This window comes from Pelodiscus sinensis, chromosome 10, assembly GCF_049634645.1.
Source record: "Pelodiscus sinensis isolate JC-2024 chromosome 10, ASM4963464v1, whole genome shotgun sequence".
Classification (NCBI taxonomy): Eukaryota; Metazoa; Chordata; order Testudines; family Trionychidae; genus Pelodiscus; species Pelodiscus sinensis.
This window is the reverse complement of record NC_134720.1, coordinates 28344506-28369244: the sequence shown is the minus strand read 5'-3', so window position 1 is coordinate 28369244 and position 24739 is coordinate 28344506. Positions and strand designations below refer to the sequence as shown.

At 45.9% G+C, this 24739-nt stretch overlaps 1 long non-coding RNA gene across 1 annotated transcript; it reads right to left on the bottom strand.

The window, feature by feature from the left end:
- Positions 1-18015: 18015 nt before the first annotated feature.
- LOC142830861 (uncharacterized) lies at positions 18016-19241 on the bottom strand. Its single transcript, XR_012906392.1, has 2 exons — positions 18591-19241; positions 18016-18218 (listed from the first exon to the last, which is right to left on the bottom strand). It is a non-coding gene; the product is annotated as an uncharacterized LOC142830861 (long non-coding RNA).
- Between the last annotated feature and the right edge of the window lie 5498 nt (positions 19242-24739).

The window sequence follows — 24739 nt, the reverse complement described above, 5'->3', positions numbered from 1 at the left end:
CCCGAAGGATCTAATAGATCTTCTCATGCCACCCATGCATGTGCACACACATCCCACTGCAGATACAAAGTCATGTCTGGTGTAAAGAGTGGTTTCCTCCTAGTGCATACCATGATATTAGGGAGAAAGACAGTAGTAGACAAGGATGCTGGAAAAACACCAAATCTTGAAAGAAGCCCCATGATATTTAGTGTTCAGCGTGTAAAAAAGACAAAACACAAATGGTAAAATCTTAGCTAGGATCCATATGAAAATGTAAATATGTCTATTCCCTTTCCATGCGCATCTAATTAGATTAAGATTTAAGATAGCATAATGTCTGGGGATGAAAGTTCAACTATAATATTCAGTTCAGGTCCATCTTCACATATGACATATTATTTTGAATATGTAATTCTTTTACATAATTCTCAGTGTATTTGTATTGATCTCCTCTTCTCCTGAGTGGCATATACTCACCCTCCTCTCCTCTTTTCCAATTCAAGGACCCAAACCCTTTCTTAAAACAATCATATTTCCCTTAGGCTCATGTCAAATACATGTGAATTGTATAAATTGTCAGCATCTAGGAGTAACTCAGATCACCATCATGTCTTTCAGCAAACTTGAGCAAAATTTTGAACATGTCATTAAACTCAAAGCAATGTACATTTTATGTGGTTTGAAAATGAAAATGTTATACTTTTCAACTTCGATAGCTTTCAAATTCCTTCCAAGATAGTGTCTTTTCCACAGATAATTTTTAAAAAAAGTTTTTTGGACAACATTTTGGAATAGTTAATCTTAATCTCACACCTATATTTTTGGTATAATCCTTCTACTCTTTTAATGTATTTGCAGCATAAACTATTTTATACACACTGCTACACCAGATATGGATGTGCTTTCACACACCTTTCCATGCAAAATCCAGCTTCCTTGTCATAGAAAATGATATGCTATCAGCCTGATTCATTTGCATTCTAGCTGTTATGGTTCTTGCCTCAGAGCATCTGTTTTGAACTATGGTGTCCCTTCACATTATTGTTGTTGTTATTTATTATTAATATTAGTATTTATTATTATTATTTTCCACATTTGAATAATTATTCTACCTATAGAACAATGAAAGGACAACTAAAAGCCATGCAAATCCAATGCCAAAATATAAAGAACGGGTGTGAATCAGTTTTTCAGGAAGCCACCGTAGTATTGCTGTAATTCTCCAAGGTATTTAGGACGAGTACTTTTAAGCATCTACTCAAGAACGACTCATCCTTAAAATCTGGCATGGATTTAAGTACCTAAAATTGAAACAATAGTAAAGAATAAAATTGTCAGACACATAGATTACCATGATTTGTTAATGGGAAATCATGCCTTACCAGTCTACTAGAATTCTTTGAGGGGGTCAACAAACATGGACAAGGGGGATCCAATAGATGAGGGCTACGTCTACATCGGCCCCTATTCCGTAATTGGGATGCTAATGTAGCACTTGGGAATAGGCAAATCCGCGGGGGATTTAAATATCCCCCGTGGGCTTTGCATTTTCATGGCTGCCGCTTTTTTCCAGCTTGTAGATAAGCTGGAGAAAAGCGCCAGTCTGGACGCGATCCTCCGGAAAATAAGCTCTTTTCCGGAGGATCTCTTATTCCCAAGTGCTACATTAGCATCCCTATTACGGAATAGAGGCCAATGTAGACATAGCCAATAGTGTACTTAGATTTCCAGAAGGCCTTTGCCAAGGTCCCTCACCAAAAGTTCTTAAGTAAAGTCCTGGGATAAGAGGGAAAGTCATCTCAAGGATTGATAACTGGTTAAAAGACAGGAAACGAAGGGTAGGAATAAAAAGTTTTCAGAATGGAGAGAGGTATCTAGTGGTGTCCACCAAGGGTCCGTACTGGGACCAATCTCATTCAACCTATTTATAAACGATCTGGAGAAAGGGGTAAACAGTGAGGTGGCAAAACTTGCAAATGATACTAAACTGCTCAAGATAGTTAAGACCAAAGTAGAATGAAGAGCTTCAAAAAGATTTCACCAAACTAAGTGATTGGGCAACAAAATGGCAAATTAAATTTAATGTTGATAAATGTAAAGTAATGCACATTGGAAAAGACAATCCCAACTACATACAACATGATGGTGACTAATTTAGCTATTACCACTCAAGAGAGAGATCTTAGAGTCATTGTGATAGTTCTCTGAAAACATCCACTCAGTGTGCAGTGGCAGTAAAAAAGCAAACAGAATATTGGGAATCATTAAAAAGAGATAGAGACTAAGACCGAGAACATCTTATTGTCTCTGTATAAAACCATGGTACACCCAAATCTTGAATTCTGCATACAGATGTGATCACCTCATCTCAAAAAAGATATATTGGCATTGGAAAAGGTTCAGAAAAGGGCAACAAAATGATTAGGGGTTTGGAATGGGTTCCATATAAGGAAAGATTAAAAAGACTGGGATTTTTCAGATTAGAAAAAAGGAGAATGGGGGGGGGGGAGCGTATGACAGAGGTCTATAAAATCATGACTGGTGTGGAAAAAGTGAATAAGGAAAAGTTATTTACTTGTTCCCATAACATAAGAACTAGGGGTCACCAAATGAAATTAATAGGTAGCAGGTTCCAAACAAGCAAAAGGAAGTTTTTCTTCACACAGCGCACAGTCTGTCTGTGAAACTTGCCAGAGGAGGTTTTGAAGACCAGTACTTTAACAGGGCTCAAGAAGGAACTAGATAAATTAATGGAGGTTAGGACCATTAATAGCTATTAGCCAGAATGGGTAGGAATGGAGTCCCTAGCCTCTGTCAGAGGCTGGGAGTGGGTGACAGGAGAGAGATTGCTTAATGATTCCCTGTTCTGTTCACTTCCTCTGGGGCATCTGGCATCAGCCGCTGTCAGAAGATAGGATATTGGGCTAGATGGACCTTTGGTCTTATCCTGAATGTTCTTACATATCTTGTTAAATCAGCTGCCATAAGAAAGGACACCACACTTTGCTTTTCTTTCTTGCTCTGTTCGGGAGTGGCCTGAGGCCGGCTGCGGCAGCTGGTACCCTAGGCAGAAGGCGCGATCGGCGCCCCCGCCTGCACGGCCGTCAATGGCCGTGACATAATCACGGGGTGCCCAGGCCAGCGGCGCCCTATGCAACTGCCTAGTTTGCGTAGGTTCATGGGCCGCCCCTGGCCCTGTTCCTTATCACAGAAACTATAGGCTCTGTATCATCATATGGTTTCTTTCTACTTGCCTTCTTGTTTGAGCTGTTAGGTTTCACTCAGGTTGTATTTTCAAGGTTTTGTTCATGACCAAATACAAAAACTTTTAAATTAAGCTGAAATTCTCACCTAGTCACATGCCCTGCAGCAGCAAGGGCATTGAGAAATACAACAAATATTAAGAACGACACAATAAAAATTGCAAAACTTGACCAAGAATTTCCTTACCTTTTTTCATACTGGTGGATTTTACTGCTTCCTTCCCTTGACTTAGACATTTTAATTTTCTACAATTCACTTTCCCAAAATACAATAACCTTGACAGCCACATTCTTTTAAAATATTCCTCATTATGCTAAATCCAATAAGCTTGTGGTTGCTGTTTCCAGGCTTTCCTATTATTCTTGCATTATTTCCTTTCTATTAATAAGCAGGAAGTTCTGAATATTAGTCTGGAATTTCCTTTGGCTGGAGACCCTATTACCTTCTCTCTCGGACTTGAAGTAGTCTTCTTTGTATTTTAGGAGTATTTTTAGAAGAACATTTTCCTTTTACAACGCCAGTCCCATGAATTGCCAATGGAGCTGGCTTACTCTGAAGGTTTAGCTGGAAGATATTTAAAATTCTTGCTATTGTTATGAAGTGGTTTGCACAGTGTAATTGTGCAATGTTCCCTGATCAGTACAGACAGCATTCTTGACTTGTACTGACACTTTGAGACCATCTTTTAGGGCCCAGTGTAGTCTCAGATTGTTCTCCTGTTTTCCATCTGCATGATTCAGCCTGTAGATATAAGTGTTTCAGCCAGTCAGAATTGTTTCAGAACAAAAGTGTCATTGACACTGAAGCATTCATGGTAAATTCAGCACAAAATAATGTTTTACACTTATGGTATACTTACTCGATTTGTTTCCACTGCACTGAACACCAATGAAAAATTCATTAATTGCTTGCCCTTTTAGGACTACATTAGTACAGAATCACACTGAATTTTCTAATTAGTATTGCATCACTCAGTGGTACAAGGTCACTGGTAGACATTCACTCCAAGTGTTCTCATTAGCATTAGTTGGTCAATAAAAGACCCAATGACTGGAAGGATTGTGTTCTTTACTTCACTGTGTCAAATCATCATCTCCAATATTCAAATAAAAGGGCCTGACGATAGCAATAGCACACTCAGAGGTTACTTATAATCAGGGCTCAACAAACTGCGGCAAAAACCACTTGCCAGCCCAGCACTGAGCATGCACGAGACCCGCACTGTGCATGCGCGAACTGCTGGTGAATGGGGCAACTGGCTGAAATCTACTCGCCATGGGCAAGTAGATAAGTGGATTTGTCAAGCCCTGCTTATAATAATGTTCTGTAGAAACAGATCATCATGTCCACTTGTGCTCTACAACTCCAGAATCTGGAATAAGCCTCTTCATTTTGGGCCTGATCCTACTCCATTGTGTTGGCCCCTTTTACTTTACACTGCCCTCGTTTTACCAAAAAAATATGAAAATGAGGCAAAGCGTGGAATATCGCTGTGCCTAATTTGCATAATTAATGAGGCTCTGTTTTTGCACAAGAGGCTTTTGCACAAAAAGGTGATGTCTATACAGCTCCTTTTTGCACAAAACCCCCCTCTTGCACAAGAGCCGTTCTTCCTGAAAAAAATGAGGAAGAACAGCTCTTGCACAAGAGGGAGGTTTTGCACAAAAAGGAGCCATGTAGACAGCTCCTTTTTGTGCAAAAGCCTCTTGCACAAAAACAGAGCCTCAATATTTATGCAAATGAGGTACGGTGATATTCCATGCTTTGCCTCATTTGCATATTTTTTGCACAAAACGGGGGCAGTGTAGACATAGCTTATGAGTTTCTGTCCTCTATTGGGAAGATCCTGTGTACTTCAATCTCACATAAGCGACTACAAGTCCCATGATGCTTTGGAAAAAGAGGTTCCTTGCTCTCTTCTAGTCAGTGAAGAGGGAGCAGAGTGTGCTTTCCATTTTGAGAGAGAAGCCAGACTGTGGTGTGAAGTTCTCTCCAGACCAGGAGCTTCTGCTCAGAAACTAGAAGCTTCTGCTTATAGCCAGCTGGTGCTTTGATCAAGCTGGGAGCTTCAGAGATGGTTGGAGGCTTGCCGTGCAGCCCAAGGAGAGACTGTGGCTATACCTAGAGCTGACTAAAATGGGCCTGCAGTGAAAGCACTGTGAATAACCCCTACTCTGGTTTGGGAAAGTGCTTGCAAGGGAAGGAGCACAGCATAGAGACAGTCTGGCTACGTCTACACTGGCATGAATTTCCGAAAATGCTTTTAACGGAAAAGTTTTCCGTTAAAAGCATTTTCAGAAAAGTGCATCTAGATTGGCAGCATGCTTTTCCAGAAAAGCACTTTTTGCGGAAAAGCGTCCATGGCCAATCTAGATGTGCTTTTCCGCAAAAAAGCCCCAATCACCATTTTCGTGATCGGGGCTTTTTTGTGGAAAACAGCACTATGCTGTCTACACTGGCCCTTTTGGGCAAAAGTCTTTCGGAAAAAGACTTTTGCCCAAACGGGAGCAGCATAGTTTTTCTGGAAAAGCACTGATGATTTTACATGAGATCGTCAGTGCTTTTCCGGAAATTCAAGTGGCCAGTGTAGACAGCTGGCAAGTTTTTCCGGAAAAGCGGCTGATTTTTCGGAAAAACTTGCCAGTCTAGACACAGCCTCTGAGTTTGAGGAGAGGCAGAGTGATCTTCTCAGTGAACCAGGACCGAGAGCTGCTGGTAATTAGTAGGGTCAGTGCTAGTCTTCAGAGGGATTGTGCCGCTTTGTTGCCTTGTCTGGATTGACATACAGAACCTGTCCAGTGCACCCTCCACTCTAGCTGCAGATTTTCAAGTGCACCCATGCAAGCATCTGGGATGCTGAAATCCAAAGGAGCGTACACTCTGGGGTGGGGTGAATGGTAGCAGTGTAACTGCCAGTTACACACGTTTAATTTATGACCGAATCCTATATTTGTTTATTGATTTTATTAAACTGCACACTGTGGATTTAAATTAGGGTGATATCTAATCTTAGTCTATTAAAACCAGTTTATTTAAGTTGTTAAGTAAAGATGTGTTAAGTCTAATTTAAGTACATTAGATGTATATTATTTATAATTGGTATTTTTGAATAAGATACATGCCACAGATTATTATTAGAAAGGATTTATTCTTGGAGGTTTCCAAGGCTCACCATTGAGTGTGTACAGGTGTAGACCTGTCACATAATAGTAGCTATATAGGTTTTATTTTATAGCTAATTATATAGATTTTGTTTTATAAGCTTTGTTTTATAGCACCTGCTAAGTATTAAAATATATTTTGTATTCGGTATTATAAGTTAGTAAGAAATTGTTTATAGGTATAGTAAATTAGTAAGATTTCTTTTTAACTTTGTACGTCTGTAAATCCTGCTTGTTCCTTTACAAAAAAAATTGCTTTCTCTGAAATGAACTGTCCTTTGTGTGAGTGAGGAATGTGGGAAGACAAGAGACAGAAGATTCCAGCACCAGATGGTTAGAATGGATAACAAGGAGGTGTGAACTCAGGTGTCAGTCAGATTCAGGATGGCTGAAGAGGGGCAGAATTGACTACTCTAAAGCAAGGGCTTACACCTGTGAATGAGATGTGTCAATGGGATAAACTAGCTGCAGTCACTCCCATAACATTCATCAAAGTACTGATCAAGGATCACAATGGAAGCAGCCTTGAGATAAAACAATTAGATGACTTCAACATGGCACTGCAAAACCCCATAGACTAAAGTTGGGACTTACAACCATAAACTGGGGCGAGCTTTTCTGTTGGAAAGAGTAGGAGATAGGATAGTCACAGATATTTTGCATTGGCCAAGGCAGGCATATGTAATATAAGAAAGATAATTTTCATTCACATATGAGATGGATGGTCCAACTGGACAACAGTAAGAGTAAGGAGATGAAGGAAGCAAAGGAAAAATGTAGGTTGAATATCATTTGATGGATGATTTGAGAGCATGGGAAAAATCATAAAAGTAAGGCCCATTCAGATTTTGGAATAGACTCAAAAGAGAAGTGACAGAAACTCCCACAATTTGAGTCTTTTCAAAATAGATTGGGCAAAACACTGAAGTTTAATGTCTTGTATTATCAAGTAGGTGAAGTGATGAGTGAATAGGATGATGTTTACATCTTCAACTGGCAACATTCTCTAATAAAAACCCTTTTCTCAGCAATGGTCTCTTAGTTCTCTTTGGGATACCCCAGGAAAGTTAGTTCTCCCCCGGCATGCAGGACAGCCAGAGCAGGCTAATGTAATAATTGCCATAATGTTGGTAGCAACTATATTTCAATACAGAAAAAAGTACCTTGAAGTATGGTACAAACTCAAAAATATTGGAAAATAAAAAATTACTCACATGGAAAAGTACATTTTGTTCAATTAGTCTTATTCACTGCATACATAAAAGATGAAATTTGGGTGGACGTCAAGTTCATTATATTTGAAAGGAGAAAAAAAAACTCTTGTTAGAACCCCTGTGTGTTTTGAAGAGTTGTTGGCTTTAAATCAACATCCATTCATTCCAAGAAAAAAATCAGAACTATAGATACAAATTTGATGATGAGAAATTGCTTATTGCTGTTCTATAAATGCATTAATGGAATAAAACAGGATAGGAAACAGCATTTCAGCTCAATGAGTGCCAAGTTCTAGTTTTCTCTGAGTGAAAGAGCTAAAGTGAACATGAAGTGGACGGCTTTTGTGAAAATTCATGGGTAAGAATTAATCTTTTGAAAGATAATACTAAATCAAACAGACTAGAACACAAAGGAAAAATTAAACCTAGAAGTCAGGACTGGGTGTTAAGCAGCATTTTTAATGAGAATTCTCTATGGGTGTGTCTACACAGCAACATTATTTCAAAATAACTAGTGCTATTTCGAAATAACTTAGTCTGCCTCTACACAGCAGGCAGTTATTTTGAAATAACGTCAAAATACTGTCAAGCTGGAGGACTTACTTCGACTCCTGTAACCCACATGGTACAAGGGAAGTCAGAGGAAGAGTGTTCTATTTCAAAATAAATGCTATATAGACACTCCCAATTTTGAAATAAGCTATTTTGAAATAGGCTAAACAATTGACGTAGCTCAATCTGCATAGCTTATTTCAAATTAAGCCCTGCTGTGTAGACGCACACTATTAGAAAAACTCTTACTGCAATGGAATGCTACTGTATTATACTGCTCAGGCACTATGTGGCACTGTGTATAAAATACCTCACTGAAACCAACCTCAGTTATATCTGACAGAGTATTAAAGGCTCTTAGGATGAACACATCTGTTATGTATAAGCAGGCTCTGTAGCCACTCCATATTTGATACAGGAATGTGACATGGCATCCGGAGTAAACTAAGAACCGAAACTGAAGGAAAATAGTAACAAGCATCAAAGGCTGAAGATAAAAGGAAGAAAGCAATACAGGTTGCAGGATCTCAACATGCCATTCTTCAATGCCTCTGGAGAATTTAAAAATACAAAAATATCAGAGACAAATTGGTTATTGGAGTTAAGCAGTGACAACTGGAGAGAGAGATTTAACCCTCTCCACATCTATACGGAGAACATGACATTCTGAGCTAGAGAGATAGCAAAACCTACAGTAGGTTGACACACCTGAGAAACCTAAAATTAGTTCACAAATTATAAATATACACTTGAGTATTAAAGTCATTTGCACATATAAAACCCCCAAGGAAAGGGGAGAGAAACTCCAGGCTATGTACACAAAATATGGATAGTCATATCCCAAGACCTGATGTATGTCCAGCTAAAGGCACATGATGTAATAAATGCATGAAATATGGATGTTTGCATAAGTTTGCAGCATCAAAGCAGTCAGGGGGAAGATCTATATTGCAGACAATCAAAAGCCATTGATTCTTTGATCTATCACTTGTTATGGCAGAGTCTGTCCGGAAAGGGAAAATGAATATTCTTGGCAAGATTATTGACTTTAAAATTGACTATGTTATAGTCATCTCAGAAGGGACTGTAATCATAAAACTCCCCTTCTTCCCCCCCCCCCCCCCCCCCCGCCACACACCCTGAAAGAAAACAGAACTGTTAATGAACACTAACAGAGTTGTTGTTTTCAAGGATAATACTTTGGCATATGGATTTTCAATGGAGGAAGGAACAACATAATTCTCAACAAAGTCATAAGCCTAATCAGTCTGGATTCAAGGTAAACAAGGGGAAAAGTGTTTTCCACTCACCCCAAATTGCGTTTTTGGGGCAGGCAGGTAAAGATGGATTCTGTTCTAGCCCTGGGAAAGTAAAAGCAAGTAGACAACTGAATACACCAACTCATTTCCCAGAACTGTAACATATATTGGGAATGGTAAATTGGTCAATATCTACAACACCTTTCTATAGCGACAAAACTGCTTAAGTCCAAGACATCTTGGCAATGGGGGCCACATTAAGAACTGCCTTCAAAAAGGCAAGATAAATAATCTCAAATTAGGATTGCCCACTTTCAAATTGCAGAAAACTGAACTACCCCAGCCCTGCCCTGCTCCTTCCTGCTTACTCCCTCCTCTTCCCTCCTTCCTCATTTCACCATGCTGGGACAAGGGTTAAGGTGCAGGAGGGGGTAAGGACTCTGGCTGGAGGTGTGGGTTCTGGGGTGTATCCAAAAATAAGAGATTTGGGGTGCAGCAGGGGGCTCTGGCATTGGAGGTGGGGTCAAGGGGTTCTGAGAGCAGGAGAAGGCTCAAGGCTGGAGCACGTGATTGGGATGTGTGCTCCAGACAGCTTACCTCAGGTGACTCTCAGAAGCGGCTAGCATGTCCCTCTGGTTTCTAGGCATAGAGGCAGCCAGGGAATTCTGTGCACCACCCCATCCACAGGTTCTGCCTCTACAGATTGCACTGGACACAGTTTGCGGCCATTGGGAGTTGTGGAGCTGCCACTCAGGGTAGCACCTGCACAGTGATATGAGCAGTGTGTAGAACCTTCCTTACCATTCTTGTGCTTAAGAGCCAGAGGGACATGCTGGCTGCTTCCAGGAGCTACACAGAGCCAGCTGGACTTTTAGTAGTTCACTGAGCCATGCCGACCTGAACTGCCAGGGTCTCTTTGCACCTGGGAATTCCAGGTGAAACCAGATTCCTGGCAATCTTAATTTCAAGAGCTCTAATTCTCACATTCTATGGTATCGACAAAACCACACTGATCAGTGCAGATGCCAACTGCTATGGCCTAGGTGGTATATCACTGTAACAAGTGGCAGTCTGTGAGTGTGTGAGAAAAAAATACAACTGAGGCAGAAAAAAAAACAAGAAGCGCAGCTTGAAATGGCATGCTGGGTGATCTTATGGATGTATTTTACAGAAATCTGTGTGGACTGAATTTGTTACACTGGTTTATGGCTTGCTATCATTCGTATCATTTTTGTCTCTTCTCTAGGAAACATCTGGCTCATGCAGATGAGATTATAAGGTAATACAATCATTAAATATGTTCTAGAGGAAAATCTGATAGTAGCACACGCACTGTCATGGGGACCAATATTACACTCAACTCCCTGTGACTTCGAAGATGACAAAGGCATACCTGGATGCTGTATACACATACTGATCAATGTCAGAAAAGAAATTACTCCACATACAAAAATCAGACACACATCTTCAGGAAGAGCTAATTTACATTAGGGAACAGTTGGCTCAAGTGTCTAAAGGACACTAAAAAATAACAAGATATAACTTTGTGGTGTATAGACAATTATATGAGTTGAAAGGACTCATGTATAGAGGCAATTGCATTTAATTCCAAACAAAAAGAGGAGAAATCCTAAACCTCATTCATGAGGGACATCAGGATTAAGTAAATGCCATGAATAAACCAGCCCATCTATGTGGTGCCTGGACCTCAGCAAGGACAAAGTATCATGTGGATGCTGTAGAATTAACTGACCAAAACAACACAAAGGACCTGTAGTAACACCAATTCTCTCAGATAACCTGGGAAGAGATTAACTGAAGATGTATGCAAATTCTGAAGATGTCATTAATTCATCATCATGGACTCTTTTTCCAGTGATAAAGAGATACTGTACTGGAAAGTTATAACATACTGCAGTATTATCAAGAAACCAAGTGTGTTCTTCTTCTCACTTCCTTATTCTAGAACAGCTAGTAATGGACAATGGATCACAATTCATTGTAGCAGAATCAAAGTCCTTCTGAACAAAATATGATGCAGTCCACACTACCCACAAGTGAGTGGAGTGGCTGACAGAGCTATACAAATAGCCAAGAAAACCCTTCAGCAAGATGTTCCATTCCTTGATCTTCTGATTTACATATCATCAGTATAGGCTACTGGATATAATGCAGCACAACTGATGGGAAAACAACTCAGAACTACTGCTCCAACTTTGGAAAGAACCTATTTCCAAATAGCCAGACATGGAAGTAGTAGCCAAACCAGCTAAAGGGATTAAAAGAGCTTATGAACACTTTTTTAAAAAACAGATGTAACTCAAACAGTTGCCCAGCATAGAACCTGGTAACCATGTTCATGTCAAACTAGATGGAGAAAATGGATGGACAACTCCACATCTCTGCTATTGTTCTTGATCACTATGATCTGAGAATGTAATTCCTTTCATACAGAAAATAAATTCTGCATGCAGAACACATAAGCTTGGGAAAATAACTTAGGGTATGTCTATAATTTAAAACACAATGGTAGCACAAATGCTAAAATACTACCGCAATGAACTACTTTTATGCATGTTATTTTCCAAACTGTGGTACTAGACCAGTGATCCCCAATGTTTTGGGGCTGCCGGGCGCCTGAGGGCGGGGCTGCTCATGCGCTGCGCGGATGGGGGCGGGGACGCTCACAGGCCACGTGACTGGGGGCGGGGCCAAGCATGCGCTGCACGCCCGAGGTTGGCACCAGCATGTGCTGCGATCCTGGGCAGGGGCTGCCCAGGTTCCGCGCGGTGCCGCCGGGGTTGGGGCCGGGGCCAGGGCTGGCGCGGCGCCCCCGGGGGTGGGGCCAAGGCCGGCGCCAGGGCACGCATGGCACACCTGGGGCCGGGGCCAGCCATGCGCCCAGGGCTGGCACCTGCCGCACACCCGGGGGCGGGGCCAGCCCAGATTGCTCTGCGGGCACATGTAAAGGGCCCGGCGGGCACCATGGCACCCGCGGGCACCGGGTTGGGGACCACGGTGCTAGAGAATTGTGCACAAGGATTTGTTTAGGATTTTTGGCATTTTGTTTGAAGACATGCATTTTATATCCTACAGAAATCAAGTGCACATTGGAAGGCAACAAGATGGCACATTACTGTGCACAAAGATGTTACAGAAAAGAAACTACCTATGATCTGGAGGTAGCATAATACAATGGTCACCATGAAAAAGTCCTTATCTAACAAGTAGAAATCTTATGTTGTAGAAAGTTTTACACATATTTATAGCCAAATTTTGGATTGCTGTATGTGGACACCATTTCTGAGATTGTAAAATGCAAAAGATACAGGATTGATGCTTTTCAATTAAAGTTCAGGGATAAAATTCCTGGTCCACTGAAATCAGTGGAAGTTTTGCTATTGATGTAAATGTGTCAAGAATTACACTCCAATTTAATAAAATATAGGCTCTCTAGAAGCAATAGGAAATTCCCATTTGTTTTCTTTCTAGGTTTCAGCTTCTGTTAGATTTACCTTCTAGCTTCTCTAGCGCTCAAGATTTTAGCAGAGGTATTGCCTTTCCCTGTAATGAGTTCCAATTGCTCCATTCCTGGTTCCAGAGCAGCAGCAAATAGTAAGAGTAAAATTTGAGCCACATTGCACTTGCAAAATATGAACAGCTGATGTGCAGAATACAAAGCAGAACAACCAGGGTAGGCTTAGGGCAAGTGGAACACTGCCAATATTTAAATATTTACTTATTTAATTTAACATCATTTAACTCATCCAGATCCTACAAATCATTCCCACCATTTGTCTGTGCAAGCACATGCTCTGATTATGGCTATTCCCATATTCAGCTTCCTACCTACCCAGATCACTTTTTGTGCAGGAACTATTCAAAAAATGTTGCATAAAAATGTTATCACAGAAAGATATATTTAGGGCCAGATTCTCATCTTATGTAAATCGGCATAATTGAAATCACTGTCCACCTTCTCCTTGCAACTGAGTTTTTGCTCAGTTTTTTAGAACAAGTTCTGGTCTTTGGGCAGGGGCCAAATCCAGAGGATTTCATTTCAAAGAGGTGAAACATCTAGCAAGTTACCTTAAAAGGAATAAGAATGAAAGTGCTCTTACACCCATAACTGGAGCAATCACTGTTGCTGCCACTAGACCTGATTTTAGTTCTTACTACGCACAGTCTCTGCATGATTAATCCTGTGATAACAAGGGTATTTTCAGAGAAAGCTATCAATCTTTCAGCCTACAGCCTCCTCATGCTTATTTTCTGGGGTAGCAATTTTAATTAAGCTGTAGCATGTGAATATTCTAGACACAGAGAGAGAGAGAGAGAGAGAGAGAGAGAGAGAGAGAGAGAGAGAGAGAGAGAGAGAGAGAACAGCCCTAGGAACATTGTGTGTTAAATAACAGACTATATGCCACAGGACAGATTGCAGCATTTGAGGTATTTGGCAGCTCTAACTAGGGACGCAACCTTGAACTCTACAGAAAACCCACCGACTCATACAGTTACCTACATGCCTCCAACTCCCATCCAGAACACACCATACGATCCATCGTCTATAGCCAAGCCCTTCGATACAACCGCATCTGCTCTAATCCCACTGACAGAGACCAGAAACTTCAGGATCTCTACCAAGCATTTATAAACCTCAACTACTCACCCGGAGAAATAAAAAAGCAAATTGAAAGAGCCAGACGAATACCTAGAAACCATCTACTTCAAGACAGACCCAAGAAAACCAACAATAGAAAACCACTTGTCATCACCTATATCCCCCAACTTAAACCTGTCCAACACATTATCAATAAACTATAGTCTATACTGGAACAGGACACTACACTCCAAGAGGCTCTGGGAGATAGACCCATAGTCTCCTATAGACAACCACCTAACCTCAAGATGATTCTTACCAACAACCACAGGACATATCACACTAATACCAACCCTGGTACCTTCCCTTGCAACAAACCCTGTTGCCAGTTTTGTCCACATATTCACTCTGCTAATACCATTATTGGACCTAACCAAGTGAGTTATAAGATCAAGAACACATATTCCTGTTCATCCAGAAATATTTATGCTATCATGTGCCAAAAGTGTCCGTCTGCTATGTACATTGGACAAACGTCTCAGACACTTTGCCAAAAAATCAATGCCCACAAAACAGATATTGGACAGGATCACAAAGAAAAAACAGTTTCTTGCCATTTCAACCAGAAAGGACATTGTCTCAACGACTTGATTACCTGCATCCTGCTTCAAAGACCTTTTCAGACCACACTTGAAAAAGAATCCTCTGAACTGTCATTCATGCTTAAATTTGACACTTTACGCCTAAGTTTAAACAAAGACATTAATTATCTTACCCATTACAAAGATAGCTTCCCCAATTATCACCTCTAATATCATTAGCCTACAGACATTTACCTCCCTCACCCTTCACCTTCATTTCTGAAATTTGATTTGTCCTTTTCATATGTGTTCATTTTTTTTAAATTGCATCCTTTGGTATATATGGTTGTGACAATTTTCTTCCACTATTTGATCTGAGGAAGTGGGTCTGGCCCACGAAAGCTCATCACCTAATAAACCATCTTGTTAGTCTTTAAAGTGCTACATAGTCCTGTTTTTTGTTTGAACTTTTGGGTATTCATGTCTTCCATTTGCTTCCACTGTGATTTTTGTTGCGCCTGGACTAGAGAGTTGAGACCTAATGTGAAATCCTGGTCCCACTGAAGTCAGTGACAAAATTCCCATTAATTTCAATGGAGCCAGAATTTCACCTCTGGGAGGCATTGCTGTTTACACTCTATATGGTCTGGCTTATGCTGCTAGGTTCTCTGTGCACTCCCTTCATGGTTCCTTTTTCTCCCTTATGTGGAAGCCCATCTGCTGGACCCACGCTGAGTTGAAGGGACAGGAAGAGAGGCAAGAAGAGTTTCAACAGTGAAATGACACGTTTTACACCACCAAGCCCTGGAATGTGGGCAGGAGGTAACATGGATCAGAGCTGTAATCTCCTTCTGGTTCCATTCCATGTCTCTTCCAGGGCTCTGCTGACACAGTTCCCACTGGAGCTGTGCAGCTCTAGGCTAAACACCATTGCAGCAGCAGCCATCCTGGCAGGAGGGGCTTTTGCCTTTGCTTCTTAGGATTCAGAGAACTGAGCCCTCCTCTGGCCCCCTAAATTCCCACACATTTTTTTCCACGAGGAGGCAGCTGCAGGCAAACTATGCACAGTTTCATTTCTCCTCTACCACCCTTATAATAATATATGGAGATATTCCTATCTCCTAGAACTGGAAGGGACCTTGAAAGGTCATTGAACCAGTCTGCTGCCTTTGCGGGAGGACCAAGTACCATCCCAGATAGATTTGCCCCAGGTCCTTAAACAGCCCCTTTAAGGATTGAACTCACAACGCTGGGTTTAGCAGACCAATGCACAAAGCACTGAGTTAGCTGCACCCTCCCCTAGAATTCAAAGCAGGAGGGTGAGATTCAACCCTATTACAAAAGATACAAAAGCCAAGTTAAGTATAAAGAGTGATAAGGAAAATACTAAGAAGGAGGGGCTTACACAAAAAATATTAACTATAAGGTTCTGTAACTAAAGATCTAAATTAGAATTGCTGTGAGTGTAAGGTATTTTCTTACATAACCAGTCATATATGTGCATTGTTCAGGACTATGGTATTAAAAATGGCAATATAAAAAAAACAGTGCAAGGGTCCTCCCTCCCCCTCCCTGTTCTTTTTAATTTCTCCTTCATAAATGTACTTGGCACATTGTTAGTTAGGTATAATGTGTGGGATGTGTTGTTGAGGTTGCCATGGTTTCACATTTTTAATGAGCTCAGAGATTTTATTATCCAACTAAATGCACATTCATAATTACTGCATTTCTTTTAGACCAAAGTCCTTAGCCCCCTCCCCACTCTCTAAAAATTGTTGATGGAGAAACTACAGAGAATAAAAAAACAGAGCAAGAGCCCACCTTCACATAGTTGGCAAACAAAAGCTTAGAGAAGTAATAGGAGAAAATTACCACCATTATTAAGCTTAGAGAAATATCTGTCCTTTAAATCGAAGCTAAGCATTATATTCTGTGCTGTTGGCCATAGGATTCCCAGACACATTTAGAAAATGAATCACCTATTTCTTATCACAGCTTGTGCTCAACCATTAAAAACTGGCCACATCTTCCTGGATTCTTTGCTAATTCCTGTTTAAGAAAATACATCTCTGCATTCACATTCACTTCAGTGGGGAACTGTGCCCGTCAAAAGGTGTAAACCTCCAGTCCTCAAAACCCTGATTCTGCAAGCCACATAAGTACGCTCCTGACTTGAAATAAGCACTAGTCCTAAAGTCAGGCATTTGCTTGCAGAGGTGCTGGACAATATTTTATAGTATGGGTGCTGAAGGTGGAAAGCATGGATTTGATTATTACTACTTCAAGCCAACGGGTGTGGCATTGCCCTTACTTTCAGCAACTATGCATGCTTGAGTATCTTACTGAACCAAGGCCAAAGTCAACACTGAAAGAGCAGAAATACTACAGGTTGACCCTCTGAAAACCACTACCCTCTGATTCAGCAACATCTGTGGTCCAGCAGAACCATAAATGCTCCTGGACCAGAAAGCCTAGCACCCTAATGGTAGGAGGGCAAGCAGCCTGGTCAGAGGCAGTGGGGCCGGAGCCCAACAAAAGTGCTGGGGCCAGGCTGGAGAACCCCAGCAGTCCATGGCAGCACAGGGCCAGGGCTGAAGAAGCCTAGCCACCCACCACAGTGTGGAGACAGAAACCCACAGCAGCCCATGACAGTGCAGAGCTGGGGAAACTTAGCTGCTACTTCACTTCCCCAGTGTGACGAGGCGGGACGCCTCTGCTTAGGCGAGGGGAACCCGCCCCGCACGGAGCCAGCTGTGGCGCTCGCGCTTCTCAGCACCGCCGGGAAGCGTCAGCTGGTCTGTGTGGCTTGCACGGCCGCGGCGGGGCAGCACGCCGCCCAGCGCAGAGGCAGCCCTGGCGTCCGGCGCAGTGACATCGGGGGGGGGGAGGGGTGACGTCAGAGGCGCGACAGAGGCGGAGAGTTTAAAAGACAGAAGGAGGAAAGCCCAGGGAGGAGGAGGAGGAGAGAGACAGAGTGGGGACTGAGCGGCAGGGGAGCAAGGCAGGTAGGGAGTAGGAAGCAGCCCAGGGCAGGGGCTGGATTAGGCCCGGCGAGCTGGAGGGTTTCGGGGTTAGAGTCCCCCGCCGGCTGAGTGGGTCTGTTGGGACCTGCTCTTAGAGCCCTTGGATGGGGCCCGTGAGTGAGGGTTGGCCCGGGCCCCCCATTCCCTCCCTCGGCTGCAGGCCGACCACCGATCACCAAGAGAGTGACTGCAGCGAAAGCGAGCGCTTTATGCTCCCTAACGGCGGTATCGGCCATCCAAGACCCAGGCGTAGGGGGCAAGGGAGTGAACCCCCCGACACAGACTGGATTATAGGAGGGGTGGCACCCCAACCAGAGGACTTCGGGGTGACGCACCCCCACACCCAGGTTAATAAAAACAATGGTCAGTAGGTTTCCGCTATAGAGTGGTAGTAACGTGGCCATCATTTAATTGTACTGTAGTGTCAAGTAAGTGGATCTCTTCTGGGGATTGATCCAGGCGGAGCTTGATAGTGGAGTAGAAATTGAAAAATTCCACCGGGATTTCAACAAGAGCCTCCTTCTCAAGAATACACATGATGATGTTATGTAGCATATGTAGAGTGGTGCTAGAGGATGGGAACTGAGAAAACATTCTTCTAGGTCAGTGTAAACGTTCTGGTCGGGGGCATGCTTGTCCCTCCTCCCTCTCACCCTTAATCCCGTGCTCCCTTCACTCTGTAGGTCGCCTCCTGGCTTCCTGTTCAGTCATTCTTGCAGCCGACCGGCCTCTCTCGCCTTGGAGGTCGGTTCGCCTCCCACAATGCGGAGAGGGGGGTCCGGGCCCACAACCTCTCACGGACCCCAGCCCAGGGCTCTAAGGACTCAGACGTTATGGTCATCCGGTCCAGCTGGCGGGGTGTCTGCCTTAACGCGCCAGTCCGCAGGCTCTCTTTGCCCGCCCTGGGCTGCTTCCTCTCCCCAACTGGGTTTGGCCCGCCGAGTCGGGGCTTACCTTCTCGGCTTCGGGCCTATTCGTTGTCCTATCATGGGGGAGGACGCTCTCCGCGCTCCTTCCTCCCTCCCTCTCCTCTAGCCAGCGTTTAAATCCCCGCGCCACGGCTTGTCGGCGGGGCCCCGCCCAGTCCGGTGTGGAGTCGCTTCCGGCCCGGCGCCGTGGCCACGGGGTGATGTCACACGCACTGTGACGTCACTGGGATTTCCTGGCTTGCCCGGACGTCTTGCAGCCACGGCCGCCCAGGAGCACCTCGCGCACCGCTGCGCGGCTTGAGTCGGGGCTGCTCGGGCGGCTGGCCGTGACCTGCCCGGCTCGGCAGCTTGCGGCCCCATCCCGAGGGCTACCAGGCACACAGCCCCTGGGGGCTCCAAAGTGGGGGGCTCTTCTGCCCCGTCACACACCTCCCTCTTTAAAGGTCTCTTTACCCCGTAGTCCAGGTCTCCCTCTGGGGTGTCCTTCTGGGAGAAGAAGTCCACGTTCCCATGTTTGGTACCAGCTCGGTGGACTACGTCGAAGGCGTAGGGCTGTAATGAGAGATACCAGCGCATGATCCTGGTGTTTGAATCTTTCATATTCTGCAACCATCGCAACGGGGCGTGGTCGGTCTCCACCGTGAACCTATTGCCCCACAAGTAGTACCGGAGCGTCTCTATTGCCCACTTTACGGCCAGCGCCTCCTTCTCTATGGTTGAATAGTTACGTTCTCGGGGGAACAGTTTGCGGCTTATATATATTACCGGGTGCTCGGCCCCTTCTCGCTCTTGGGATAGGACCGCCCCCAGCCCTTCCTCGGAGGCGTCCTTTTGTACCTTGAAGGGCCTATCAAAATTGGGTTGGGCCAGGACGGGGGCCCTAGTTAGGCTGTCTAAGTGTCTGGAAGGCCCTTTCGCAGGCCTCTGTCCACACCACATTGTTAGGGCGTACCTTTTGCGACAGGTCTGTCAACGGCGCTGCCAGGGACGCAAAATGGGGCACGAATCTCCGGTAGTAACTGGCCAGTCCCAAGAATTGGCGAACCTGTCTCTTGGTCCTGGGGGCAGGGTGTGCTCACAATGCCCCCACTTTATCAACTAGGGGCCTTACCTGGCCGTGTCCCACTGTGTAGCCTAGATATGTCACCTCCCGTTCTCCAAAGTTACATTTGATGGGGTTCGCTGTCAGCCCCGCTTCTTGCAAGGTCCTTAGGATGGCCCGGATTCTCTTCAGGTGTTCTTCCCAGGTCTCGCTGTACACGACAATGTCGATGTATGCCGCTGTATAGGGTTGATGGGCTTTCAAGACCTTATCTACTAGTCACTGGAATGTGGCAGCGGCCCCGTGTAGCCCAAATGGCATGCGCACGAATTGATAGAGTCCAAATGGTGTGGAGAAAGCCATTTTTCTCCACAATGTAGTGGTGAGGGGGATCTGCCAATACTCCTTGCTTAGGTCTATCGTCGATAGGTAGCGCGCTTGGCCCAGGTGGTCCAATAGTTCGTCTACCCGGGGCATGAGGTGTGCGTCGAATCGAGAGATACTATTAACTTTTCGAAAATCGATGCAGAAGCGTATAGAGCCGTTGGGTTTCGGTACCAGAACGATCGGACTGCGCCAGTCGCTATGGGACTCTTCAATCACTCCCCACTGGAGCATCTTACGGATCTCCTCTCTCACCATTTCCCAGGCTTTCTTGGGTAGGGGCCACACGGGTTCTCTCACCGTCTTCCCTGGTTCGGTGTCCACGTGGTGGTAAGCTCGGGTCATGTGTCCTGGTTGGTCGGTCAATACGTCACTGTACTCTTGGAGTAGATGTTCCAGCTCCTCTTTCTGTTCCGGGGTCAGTTCGGGGTTCATCCCGGGGTTCTGGGGTGCGGTGTGGGCCGCATCTTCGGGCCCCAGATCTATCTCCAGCTCCGTCAGGTCACCTATTAACCCTTCCTGACTCCTCCAGGCCTTTAAGAGATTGACATGGTAAATTTTCGTTTCACGGCGGGCCCCATCTAAGCGCACCTCGTAGTCTACCTCACCCACGCGCCTGACCACCTCAAAGGGCCCCTGCCACCTGGCTAACAGTTTAGAGTCCTGTGTTGGTAGCAGGAGCAGGACTCGATCCCCTGGCTCGATGTTCTTAAGCGGACCCCGATGTTGCAGTGGGCTGCCTGCCGGGCCTGCGCTTCTCGTTGATGCTCCTGTGCGAAGTTACCCAGGGTTTTCAACTTTTGCCGCAGTTTTAGGATGTAGGGGACCGACCCCTTCACCAGCGTCTCCTGGGCCTCCCAACTTTCCCTTAAAATGTCTAGTATTCCCTGGGGTTGTCTCCCATACAGGAGTTCAAAGGGGGAGAAACCCGTCGAGGCCTGGGGAACCTCCCTCACTGCGAACATTAGTGCGGGTAACAGGTGGTCCCAGGGGCGGGGGTCCTGTTCCGCAAGTTTCCTTAACATGCTCTTCAGGGTCCTATTGAATCGCTCGACCAGGCTGTCAGTTTGGGGGTGATACACGGAAGTCCGTAAGGTACGTATCCGCAACAGTCTACACAATTCTGCCAGGAGTCGAGACATAAAGTTCGTTCCTTGGTCTGTGAGTATCTCTTTTGGTATTCCCACCCGGGCGAAGATCTTCACTAATTCGGTTGCTAATACTTTCGCAGTAGCCGTCCTCAGGGGGACCGCTTAGGGGTATCGGGTGGCATAGTCCATAACTACCAGAATATATTGGCACCCGGCAGCTGTTTTTTCTAGTGGGCCTACCAAGTCCATTGCCACCCTCTCAAACGGAAGCCCTATCACTGGTAGGAGAACCAGGGGGGCTTTCGGGACCCCCCGGGGGCTCATGCGTTGGCACTCAGGGCACGATAGACAGAAGTCCTTCACCTCCCTGTAAACGCCCGGCCAATAAAACCGCTGGAGGATCCTACTTACTGTCTTCTCATAGCCGAGGTGCCCTGCCCAGGGGTTAACGTGGGCCAGCCCCATCAACGGGCGATGGTACCGCCTGGGGATTAACAACTGTCTAAGAGTCCCGTATTCTTCCATCCCCTCTGTGACTCTGTATAGCCGATCGTGACATACCTCGAAGGACGGGCTGTCGCGACAGGTCCCGCTCTCCACTTCTGCACCGTCGGCCTCCCTCGCCGCCTCTCAGGCGTGTAGCAGGGTGGGATCGTCCCTCTGCTCCTGGATGAAGTCACCATCCCAAGGGGCTAGAGAGTGCTCCATAAGCGGTGGCACTTCTCCTCCCTAGACGTCTGCCGGTCCCCCTTCCTCGTTCGCCGGGGGGTCCACGCGCATCCCACTCTCACCCAGCATCTCTTCTACTTTTCTGGAGTCCGATGGGCGTCCCCATTCGGCCATCGCGTGGCGGAACCCCTCCCAGTCACGTCCGAGGAGGGACGGATAAACCAACTTAGGGGCCACCACCACGAAGGCCCAGCTTTCGTGGTCCCCGTCCACTATCTGGGCCCACGCCGTCGCATACTGGTGCACATCCCCGTGGACACACTGGACTGACACCAGTGGCTCCCGCGGACCCTTGGCACCTATTGCGTCTTCCCGGACAATTGTTTGGCTGCAGCCTGAGTCTAGCAGGGCGTTCACCTTCTGGCCCTCGATCGTCACCTTCCTGGTGATCCATGCCGCCGCTACTCCCCCCTGTAGGTGGCCTCCAACCAGGGCCTGGGCGTAGGTGCAGTCTAGGTAGGGGTACTGCCGCTGCCAGCGCCCCTCTTCCCCCCTCCGAAACATGCTCCTTTAGCCGTGCCTGCTTCCCCCGGGACTGGTCCTCCCGCTGCGGGCAGCTGGGGAAGCCTAAGCAGGGGCCGCTTTCCGGGCATTGTCCAGGCCGGGGCTAACCTTCAGGCCTCAGGCTTCCTGGCTCCTCGGGCTGGGGCCTCTTCGGGGGGTCCCTTCTTAGACAGCTCAGCGGGGCCCATCAGGGGTCCCCCCCCCAGGCTCCTTCCCTTGTCGTGGGCCCGGGGGTCGTTACCTGCGGCTGTCCATACTGCTGTCTCCACCGGTGCTGCCGGGCTTTCAGTCGCTCCGTCAATTCCTGCACCAGCTGCTTCTGCTGCTCTAGGTGCCACGTGGAGAGCCATTGAATAAGCATTGTCTGTTGCCGTTGGTGCTGCCATTGATTTTCCAACAGCCAGTCTAGTACCTTCTCGTGGGTCCATCACAGTGGTTTTGGACCTTGTTGGGTTCAAGGGGACAACACCCCCCACAGCGTTCCCTACGTTCAGGACTTCACGTGCCCACATTCTCCACCACCTTTAAACATCTGGTCGGGGGCGTGCTTGTCCCTCCTCCCTCTCGCCCTTAATCCCGTGCTCCCTTCACCCTGTAGGTCGCCTCCTGGCTTCCTTTTCAGTCATTCTTGCAGCCGACCGGCCTCTCTCGCCTTGAAGGTCGGTTCGCCTCCCACAATGGGGAGAAGGGAGTCCAGGCCCACCCCCTCTCATGGACCCCATCCCAGGGCCCTAAGGACTCAGACGTTACAGTCGTCCGGTCCGGCTGGCGGGGCGTCTGCCTTAACGCGCCAGCCCGCAGGCTCTCTTTGCCCACCCTGGGCTGCTTCCTTTCTCCAACTGGGTTTGGCCCACCGAGTCGGGGCTTACCTTCTCGGCTTTGGGTCCATTCGTTGTCCGGTCATGGGGGAGGACGCTCTCCGTGCTCCTTCCTCCCTCCCTCTCCTCCAGATGGCGTTTAAATCCCTGCGCCACGGCTTGTCGGCGGGGCCCCGCCCAGGCCAGAGTGGAGTCACTTCTGGCCCAGTGCCGTGGCCACAGGATGATGTCACATGCACCGTGGTGTCACCGGGATTTCCCGGCTTGCCCGGACGTCTTATGGCCGCGGCCGCCCAGGAGCACCTCGCGCACCTTGAGTCGGGGCTGCTCGGGCGGCTGACCGTGACCTGCCCGGCTCGGCGGCTTGCGGCCCCATTCCGAGGGCCACCAGACACACGGCCCCTGGGTGCTCTGAAGTGCGGGGCTCTTCTGCCCTGGCACAGTCAGCCATAAAAATGTTGGCATATTGTGGGGCTATGAGGGTACCCATAACAGTGCTGCTGACTTGAAGACATAAATTGTCCCCAAATTGTAAATAGCTGTGGTGGTAAGGATGGTGTTTTCAGGAAGATTACTGATGCACTGTAGTTTCTTCAGGAAGTCAGTTGTGTCTTGAAGGTAGCTAGGAGTGCTGGTAGTATAAGGTCTGAGGAGAGAGTCCACATACCTAGATAAACCAGCTGTAAGGGTGCTAATGCCCAAGATGATGGGGTGTCCAGGATTTCCAGGTTTATGGATCTTGGGTAGCAGATAAAATACTTCTGGTTGGAGCTCCAGGGGTGTGTCTGTGTAGATTTGTTCCCATGCTTTTACAAGGAGTTTCTTGAGCAGTAGTTTCTTTTGTTATTCCTCAATGGGATCAGAGGAAAGTGGCTTGTAGAACATGGTGTTGGAGAGTTGCCTGGCAGCCTCCTGTTCATAATCTTACCTATTCATGATGACAACAGAACCTCCTTTGTTGGCCTCTGATTATAATGTCAAAGTTGGTTTTGAGGCTGTGGATAGCATTGCATTCTGCCCGGGTGAGTTTATGGGGCATCTTATGTTGTTTGTTAACGATATCAGCTTGTGCATGTTTGCGGAAGCACTCAATGTAGAAAACAAACTATAACAGCTGCTGCCAGAAGCCAGGTCACCCCTGCTTACCACTCAAAAGGACTGCTGGAACACCTAAGACTAAACAGGGGGAATAATCAAGTCCAGGCCAAGAGCCTTTCCAGTCTGTAAGAAAAGATTATTAGCACTGTTAGGGTGAGATATTGGGTGTAGCAAGCATCTAAGTATATTAAACTTAGCTGGCATGTTTTGTATTATTTTGCTTAGTAACTTACTCTGCTCTGTGTGCTGTTACTTTGAACCACTTAAACCCTACTTTGTATACTTCATACAATCACTATTGTTTATTAATAAACCCAATGTAAATAATTGCTCCCTGGGGGTGGGTGCCTCTTTAAGTAAGAGCTTGCTTTGTATAAAACTGTATAGAGAGTAAGATGGATTTTTCTGGGGTTCTGGTCCCACTGGGGCTGTACACCTGGATGCTGTAGCAAGTCCCTTTAACTGAGCCTCCCTGGAGCTGAGCTGAACTCAGTATCTGTATTGCTCT